The sequence below is a fragment of the Limanda limanda genome, chromosome 4, assembly GCF_963576545.1.
Source record: "Limanda limanda chromosome 4, fLimLim1.1, whole genome shotgun sequence".
Classification (NCBI taxonomy): Eukaryota; Metazoa; Chordata; class Actinopteri; order Pleuronectiformes; family Pleuronectidae; genus Limanda; species Limanda limanda.
The window spans coordinates 12,850,250-12,860,450 of NC_083639.1; positions in this window are offsets into that span (position 1 = coordinate 12,850,250).

The window sequence follows — 10,201 nt, forward strand, 5'->3', positions numbered from 1 at the left end:
AAAATCCCCATCACACCCTTTGCTCAACCCGCACCTGTCTCAGTAGTCGCTTCAGCCCCTCCACCACCCTAGCATCCACCTGTAGGCTCAGACAGGGGCCTACAGGTGGATATTACTCCCATCATGTCTATGTTACAATTTCCAGGGAAGTGATGAAATCCGAGCCTAGACGGCAAACACTAAAAAAAGGTTTTAACGGTTTTAATGCAGATAAACCAGTTAGGATGGATGAATGCACAGTTTTCTAATCTTACTCTGCACACAATGTCCAGAACACAAGCAATACAAAAGGGACAGCATATTGATGCACTGTTTGAGGAGGACTCATTAATGACAAGGAATAATTCTGCAGTAGCTCTGGAGCGTATACACAGGACAAGAGAACAGGCAGGTTGAGAAGAGGCGCTGCATTTCTAATTTAATCCAAAAGTTTCTTTGGTGCCTTCGTTTTGGGGCTGAGGTGAAAGTTCACCACAGAGTCCTCCTCCGAGGCTGCCTGGAGGCTCAGCGTCGCAGTTTTCCTTCTGCTCAAGAAGCATTTCTTCAGGATAAGCTGTTCAGGAAAAAAATTAAAATGAAGTGAAAATGAAACCAGTGATAAGTTAAGAAATCCCTGCAGGCAGAGTTTCCACCAGAGACTGTTTAAAAACAGCCTGAGGGAACATTCTGCTCTCTGCTGCTCAATGTCACCACTCTGGCTGATGACTCAATTACACATGACATTATTAAATTATTTCTGCCTCTGAAAACCCACTGAGACGATGTTTAAGACCTTAATTAAATAAAACAAAGTAATGCGTTTTTCTAAATGTGTTTAATTCACTGGCATTTTAATTTAATGATCAGACGTTTTGTAAGTAAAAACAATACTACTGTTACATTTGTGATAAAAGTTGTAGACAGCCAGTCTAGACTGCTAACATTCAGCTTCATGCTCACAGTTTTCGTTTAGAAATACACTTAAAGACACTTATAACACATGATGCTAAAATAATATTATGCAGGATTTGATTTAAGTCTTTGAGGCTTTTTTGTGATTGAAATTGCACCTCTATTATTCACATTCAACAGTAATTAAACATTTTTGACGAAATAGACGTGTTTGTTTTCTCACAGAGAGCTGGGTAAGAAGACTAGTAAAACTCTTTTGTCTATTTGCTGAAGCTATAGCCATGGAGATGGATATATTAGCTTAGCATAAATCCTGGAGGAAAGGGCAAACAGATTGTCTGGCTCTGTCCAAAGTCTAAAAAAAATGTTTAGTCCGGACTTTCAGACTTTTCAGTTTAGTCTGAAATAACAAAAGATTCGAAAGGTGCCTTGCACCAGAGTCCAGACCTACAAACCAAAACTAAGTTCGACCAAAAGAGGTGTGAAGAGTGACTTACAATAAGTGCATTCAACCATGAGGGTACAAACCCAGAACAACAAGAATCAAGAAAGTACAATTCTCTTCAAGAAACCTGTAATGAGTTACCTGATTGTTCTAATATTCAGGTTTATGTATTTAGACAATTCACATGCATTTATAAATTCAACATGTAAATTGTCAGATTTAAGTGTTTATCTGCAGTCCCTGAAATAAAACACAAAAACACGTCTTACTTGGCTGAGGGCAGTGACTCCTGGTCAAGTATGTAACAGACAATAATAACACTGTATTGTTTTGAGTTCCAGCATGTACTCTGATACATATAATGAGTTAAGTTAAGTGCAGTGTAGAGGTGCTGGTGAGCAGCTTCTTTAGCAGAGCCTCGCTCCCAGCTTCCATTTGCTTCCTGTCTTTAGTTCATGTCAGGCTAATCGTCCCCCGACCGGAGAGTGGAAAATCGATTTCCTCATCTAACTCTAAACCCAAGAAGAAAGCAAATAAGCAGTTAGAATTGGTTGCTGCAGACAGTGCGTATGATATAAAAAGGCAAATGTCACTGGAACACTAACCCCAAGCAAAACAGTGAATGTATGACTGAACAATAAAGAAGATCTTCCATTATTAAAAAGATGCAATTATACTGCATTGTGTTTTGTAAACTTTTTTATATTTGTGTGTCTTGCTCAAAGTAAAGCATTGATGAATAAATCAGCTGTGCAACTCTCTGGATACCTACTGCTCGATGAACGCCTGCACCCGTTGATCCTCCCACTGATGCTAATGTCTCCAACCTCTAGTGTGAAACAGAAAGTTTTCTTCCCTTGTTTCAGACCAAAACATTAAGCTGAGCAGGTCATTCAGTACTAGAAGGTTGGTGGTTCAATCCTTGGCTCCTATGGGCAAATATACTGAACCCCAAATTGCCCCAGAGTATTGTACCATCAGTGTGTGCTAGTGTGTGATAGTGTGCACACAGGCAGGCATGTTGGTCAGAGATAGACAGGTATGCCAACCAATCATTTCATTCAGTCCCAATGAAATGATTGGTAATCTTTATTACAGTCCTGTCAAGGCCACAGATAAGGGCCTTTTTTCCTTTTTTTTATTGCCGGCTTTAATTTTTGTTAAATGACATTGGCAAACTCACCCATATCCAGACAAAATTAAGGTTATAATAAGGAATGCTGTCTTTGGTAACTATAGGACACACAGTTAAATGGGTGTTGTTAGGTAGAGTATATGAAATGACTCATTAAAAGACACCACTTTGTGTTTTGAAGGGACTAACTGTGTCCTGATAAGGAAGCGCTGGGTGGATAATGTTTGACAGGACTGTGGTGATGACGGATCAAAGGTCCAAGTCTGTTTTCCTGGTTGGAGCCGACTTCACACTTCAGAGGGATTTCTGTGTGGGACTGAGTGTGAATCTGATTTGGGTGAGCGTGTTTCTGAAAATTCCCTCAATCATGACTTCAGTGGATCTCTCACAATCCACTGTCCAACACGCGTGCACATGTTAAATCCCAAGGCTTTACGGTGTGTGCAGGGAGCGGCCTCGTCTTTGGCAAGATGGCGGAGCTGGCTTTCTACCCAGCGGTGGCTCTGATGTATTTTTTCGGAGTGATGAAAGCGACGCAGGACGACCGGGTGGAGCTGGACGACCGGGCGTCGATGAACGTGTTCTGTCTGTTCGTGCTGGGGCAGCCACTGTGTCTGGTGCTGGGAGGATACACGGGCATGGCCACGTACCTTCTCACAGCTCTGGTCTCCTACAACTTCCTGCCTTGGAGGACGATGAAAGAGCTCGCAAAGAGAAAAGAATCAACGAAGAAGACAAAGTGAGAAAAAGGAACGGGCACTGTGTGGAGATTTAGAGAGACTTCTGTAAAAGAGGACATTTAATTGTAATCGTGTAAATAAGTGAATGCGTTGCTAAACCATATATTTCATTGTCATTTAACTTGTTTCCATAAATCATCTGCAATTGTATGCACCTGTGAGAAAGTACTTTATAAAGGAACATTTAGTCCTTTGCAAAGGAAGTGACTCATTTTCTGATTCCTCATGCAGCAAAAAAGGTGGAAGCTTTCATCCAAGACAATTAGCCAGCATGGCTGAACTGACAAACAGAACAGTGCTGAATATAGGCCTATACAGAGAGATGTCATTAAAAGACAAATCTTTAAAAAAAAGAATAATCCATGATGGCCAATAATCTCAAAACCTGACCTCTAGAGTTGGATTCATTTTCCATTACTAAATGGTTAACTGTCTGTATTTCTATAGAGCTTTTCTAGTGTTGATGTCCAAGTGTACCTTTGTGCAGCATTCTCTCTATCATACACTCATACACTACCAGCACAGCCATCAGGGGTAATTAGGAGCTCAGTATCATGCCTGAAAATGCGGATTGGGAATTGAACCACCGACCTCCTACACACGGAATTGTGAATACATTCTGGGTTTTCATATGAAAGAATATTGCTCTTGAGCATGTGAAGTTATTCAGTGAAGGAAGAGAAAGAAGTAACTGCCTCTTCTCATCTTTGACTTTACAGTGGACAACTGCATGTGTTGCACTTTGCGTTTCAATAGAGTCTAAACATGATAACAGCTCTGTGGATAGCTCACTGAACCCCACTGTGACCCATCTTTAAATGAATGAAACATTCAACATGTTATAAACATTAATGAATGCTGTCAACCTGCACGCGCACACACACACACGCAGGCACACACACACACACACACAGAATTTTCAATTATGCAGCCATGTTCATGAAGGACTGTGTGTCCCTCTGATGTGGTTAAGCCTGGTAGCGTGTAGTGTGTGTGATGTCTAAAACCGGATTCAAAGAGAGCGAGTACAATGGGATAAGACCGTGCCATTTGGTTGATAGTCCGTGGCTTTGTTCAGCCGTCTTGCTGATGCTCATTATGTACATCTGAGGAACAGGGGGGATTTTTTGGTGATGTTTATTACTTTCCTGAGCATTAAAATCCTCTTTGAGCTGGTGTTGCATGAAGTCATTTTCCAGGGCTCTGAATGTGTCTCCGTCTCTCACAGCGCTTCTTCTTTATCTCTCTTCCTCTAAGGGTGAATTTATGTAAGGGATAACCTCGAGTGTCATAAAGGTTGTATTACCAATGTTCCACTTTTCACCACATCTTCTTTCAAGACGGTTTAGTTTTGCTCTCTACACGTTTCCACCATATCCTGCATAAACATGAATGCATTGTATGTTACATAAGCGTAGATGTTTTCTGTATACTCTATTATTTAAATCATCTTGAGTAGTCTGCCCTTCCTGAATGTCCATGTTCTTTTTTAGATTTTTTCTACAGGCTTCTGCTCTCGGCAGAAGCATCTCGTTTTAGCTGAAGTACTTCCAATAATTGTCCTTCATCTATCCATCGAAATTAGGGATGGGGAACCTCATGTATACGGCCTGTGAGATTATTTAATCTGACAGCAAAACAAAATATATTAAAATAGAAAAAATAGGCAATGAAAAAAGATAGTTCTTATAAGAAATACAATACAAGAAAATCTTTAATTTTTTTTAATTTCTGTAACAAAATAGTACACTAACATGTCATTAACTGTGGTGCCTTCTGGCTGTATGCCTGTCAGATCACAGACAGGGTAAAGGAAACTCATGCACAGCTATACAGTGTTGCGGATGATGAATGTTCCAGGAGAAATCTAGATCAGGGGGCAGATCCTGGAATTTCTTTCTACTTTTCTTAACATTCAAGATAGTGTGTTTTTCATTTTCCTTGATTTGTCACAGAATAATTCCTGGATCTCGATGAAGAAAATCACATGTTAAGAGGACTGATATTTATCAGTGTCTTTAATTTGGTGCAGATCCAACTATAACTCCAGATCTAGAGAATTTAAATTTTGTTTCATAAGAGGACTGTTCAGCCTGAGGTACTATAGAGTGACATTCTAGTTTCATCCTGAGGAGGTAAAGGATAAGCCAGGGTGTCAAGTTTAAGGGGATTGATGATAAAGGTCCATCTTGAGCGTCACTACATGGAAACATGCAGAAATCCTGCAAAGGTTAACTCAGTCACTCAAATAGTCATCACTACCATCTGACATCAAATGTTTCACAAGCCATCGCACTAGAGAGGTCAGTGTGATCTCTGTTTAATGATTTAGTATGGCCCTTGAGAGATGTAATAAAAATTTAAAATTTAAATGGCTGTTGAAAGGAAAAGGTTCCCTACCCATGATCTAAATCCTTTCAAGTTTTTTATCAATCAACTCTCCACTTACTCCTGAAGAAAATATCTACCTTTTTAGTTGCCTAACAACTACACTATGTTCACCAGTTGCTAACTGACTGTAAGCTTTTGAAGCTTGGCAGATTTGATTTATTAGAGTTTTTAAAAACAGATGCCTGTGTGGTAACCCTCATGAGAACGGTGAGTCTAACAGCATCAAGCTGGAAAATCCAAACAATGAGCTGACAGACAGTCAAATGCTCTGTACAGCTGAGCATCTTTGATTTCATCACTTCAAGTGTCACCAGTCACATACACATTGACACATTTCATTTGTTGTTCAAAGTAGGGATTAAAGTAGCTTCAAATAACTTCACTTCCAATTAAGAGAGCATACGGATGTGGGCCACTTCAGGCGATGATACTGCATTCCTGGTCTTCTTGTGGCCCGGGCCAAATGAATGTGAGCCCGAAGTGGCCTGCTTGCAAAGTAGCAAATATCCAAATATCCCAAAACAAATGTGGGCCTTTTATGGCAAACATGCATTGCTCCATGCAAGGAGTAACCTGGACGTGAGGCTAAAGTGGCCCCTGTGGTAAATGATGAATATGATCCAAACAGCACACTACACATTTGTATAATACATGTGGTATTGCTTTGGCTTACTTGTGGCCCAGATCTGGCAAACAGGAGCTCCAACATTCCACTGGGTATGTAGGCCACATCTGGGCCCAACCTAATTTGCTGTGTGGGAGTGAGTGTCAGGGAATTAATTACTTATACACATTTTCATTCCATCAAAATTGTGTATGACTTAAATAATGCCTAACCTGATTATGTTCCAAGATGGCTGACCTGAGAGGTCTGACCGCCTCTGCAGGAATGCTTTAGATTCTATGTTTTGTGCATGTGTCTCATGTACTGCACTCTGGAGTGAGTGCTCAAGTGTGTGCGTTGGGTCTCCTCCCTGAACCATCACAAAAGGAAACAACGTCATAGTCTTGAATAGGGTTTGATTTAAATCAGTCCTCCGGGAGTTGAAGTGTCAATCAAAACTCCACAATCATGTGTTTAAGCAACTCATTATCCATATCAACTTATGGAAGCAGTGTCACTGGGTTTAAAGGTGGAGCTCTGTGAACTGAGCTGTTAGAGATGGACAAAAGGTGGAGACCCGGTGCTGGAGCTGTGGTTAGAGCAGCCTTTAAGTCCCTGAATGTGAGAGTTAGACCTTGCTAACCCCTCTCTGACGTTATGAGATTTTAATATCAGTTTGACATTCTCACAATGACAATGCTAACACACCCTGATATTTAGTAGTTCATGTTTACCATATTCGCGCAAGCTTCTGCTACTAAGCATGAAAGTCAAACAGCTGAGGCCGACGGGAAAATTGGACTTGATTTTGGCGCAAGATGAAAAGTAATTTGTGTTTACTCACCAGTAAGCCCAGTGAAAATAAAAGCATTTACTATTCTCTTGGGAAACTTGGCTGAATTTCAAATAGATTTTTTTTTGGTTACAGGGTGATTGATTCAGAAAGGCAGAGACTGATGGATCAGCAAGTAAGAACAGACTTACTGCGGTGCCGGTGTAATGAAACCGATGAAGACATTCAAATTAAACTTCAGGATTATATGGAGGAAGCAATGGAGCACATACAGCTGGGACGTGACAGGGTTTGTAATGGATTTTTATTGGTTTGTGACTGGCATCTTCAAATAGTTTTTGCATCCTTGGAGGCATTAATGGCCGTCATACATCACACTGCTTGTGCTTCCCATCGGGGCCGGGACAAGCGCAGCCCAACACAAGTTAATGATCGGAGTTTGCAAAGGAAATGAAGATGTATGAGTTTTGAGTCTGCATGTGCAGCCCTGAAGTAGAAGGAAATGCATCTGGATGAAAAATCATCCCTCCACGTCTACATCCCATCCCTTACAACCTGTTTGTTAGTTTATCCCGAATGATCAATAAACTCCTCGTCCATCTGCAGGGTAGAAGATCATTTTCATCCTCAACTTCTTTTGTCTTCATGTCAGACAGAGGACATCAAAAGTGTTGTTATCTGCAGACAGCTCAGTAAACAATATGAAAAGTCCAATCGATCATAGTTTTAAAAAATCTGTAAAACAATCAAATAAGGCTTTTGTTTGTTAAACAAGGACTGCACTGGCTAAATATATTTTATTATCAGTTAATGCGCTGAATGCGCTTTGTTAGTTATTTGGCTACGAAAATGTCCATCAAACTTTCCTACAGGCCAAGATTACACTTTCAAAATCATTAATGTTGTTTGAAAACCAAAAAATATATATAAAATATATTTGTAATATATTATTTAGTTTACAATATATATTACAAAGGAAAATAGCACATATTCAAATATGAGAGGCTGGAACAGTAAATATGTGGAATCTTTGCAGAGTACACACCTCTGCCAAGAGCCAACATTCCCCAAAAGAAACCACATTTAAATTCACATTTTTATTTGGATCTGCACCAAACTGTACTCCTGCATGAATATCATTCCCCTCAACATAAATCATTCCCTGAGATATCAACAAAAATTTCTGAAAAACTATCGAGCATCACAGAAAGAATTATAAATAAATAAATATCAACTCCCATTTGGATCCACACCAAAATATAACATTTAGTGAGCACCAGTGGCCTGTGCAAACCTTGGCAGTGACATTCTCAAGCAAAAATGGAGAGATCCCTATATCCCTATGAAAATATTTCAAGAGGGTTTCTGCACTTAAATAAGTTTTGATGATATTTATTGCCAGAGGTTATATTTTTACAATCTTTGTTTAGTGAATATATACAATGTCTAGTTAGTTATTGTGAAAATCTTTCAGGTTTCTGTCACATCTGCGTCTCTGACCAATTCTGTTTTGTGTAATCCTATTTACTAACAGACAAATAAACCAAGAGGAAGACATAACCTAACTTGGCAGAGGCACTAAAATCTGATCTGGATGCAGGGTTATTGCATTTATATATATATTCTCCACAATAAAAGACCATAAGAGAATCATTTTCAACTTACAGCATTTATTTTCTTGAAGGAATGTCGTATCCTTCATTAAATATGTATGTACATTATTTACAGGTAAAACATATTTTACATGGCTTGGCTGCATGCACATTGTCATATACATAAAAAAAAAACTGTAGACACATTTACACTCTTAAGAGGGAGGAGTCTGTGCAATAAAAGGCACACATGACCTTTGACCCTGCATTTATGTCCCATGAGTACATATTTCACAGAGTGTCACATATCGTATTACCACACACACACACCTGGAGGGAAAAACTACTTGAGCAGCTGCAGAGAAGACGTGTGTTGCTGTGTGATAAGAGATTCACAGCGAAGTGCCCTGTTGATCAGCAGCCCTCTCCATTGTGTCTAAATGCGATCCCATCCACTCAGCAGCCGGAGGCAATGTTGAAAGTCTTTTCAGCCACAATGAAAATGTGAGCGGAGCGATCATCCCACTTAGAGCAGAATTCCACAATCTGCAGGACAATCTACAATCCTCTGAATACGCACAGATTCAGGATATTAAGTGAACGATTATCAATGTCCTACACACACACACATTCTGTTTCTTTAAGGCAGTGAAGCCTGTTGGCTGAGGCACGAGGCTGAAGCTGAGACGCTGACTAGTGAAGCTTTTATTTCCTAGTAGTCGTACGATGGTTGAGCGAATTGGGGAAGTGGTAGAGGTGTTGAATAACAGTCAGTCTGACTGACAGCTTATCTCTGCTCTGTGGATCAATATTGACGAGGAGACAGACTGATTAAAGCCACTGTGCACTGAACTCATGTGCTTGTTATTACTTTGTTTCTTTCATCCTTTTCTTTTGCATTACGCTTGAATGTTTTATTTTGCCTTTTGTCTTTTATATTCTTGTTTTTATTTGTCTTCTTTGCAAAGCACCTTTTACTGACTTTGTTTTTAAAGGTGCTATATATTATTATTATTAAACTGTGTGTGCTAATAATAGTCAGTTCATTTTGTGTGCCCAGTTGAGATCCGGAGCTTTACACAGTTTCCAAATGGGTCTTTTTTAATCTATCTCTAGGGGGCACCAAAATTAAACATCACAATCACTTTAAAAGAGAAGGCAAACAGCTCTCTGTGATTTTAAGCTTTGGTCAAATAGCTTCCTTATTTAAACCAGTTGCTAATATTTGTAACGTGAATATTCAATAGATTTTCTTGACTGAAACTTGGCCGAAGGTGCTTGCCACCAGCTGGTAAAACCATTTGGGATTGGAGGGCTTTTGATCAAATAACACTCACTATGTGTTCAATCCTTTCCTGAAAGGATATTTAATAACATAGGATTTATCCCTGTAGTGAATGCTGCAAAAGAAACAGATTGGATTTCACTATCCAGTGTTTCCAGTTATATATAGATGAATATGGCTAGTTTGTGGTGATTGATATCAAGTCAAATGTCTGAAAGCCAGCAGACAGACATTACAGATAGTTTTAGAAAATAGCACAAGATGATGAATATTCCTTGTACGTTTCTGCACAATTTAAGTTACTAACTGCCGTAAGTTGTCAGCA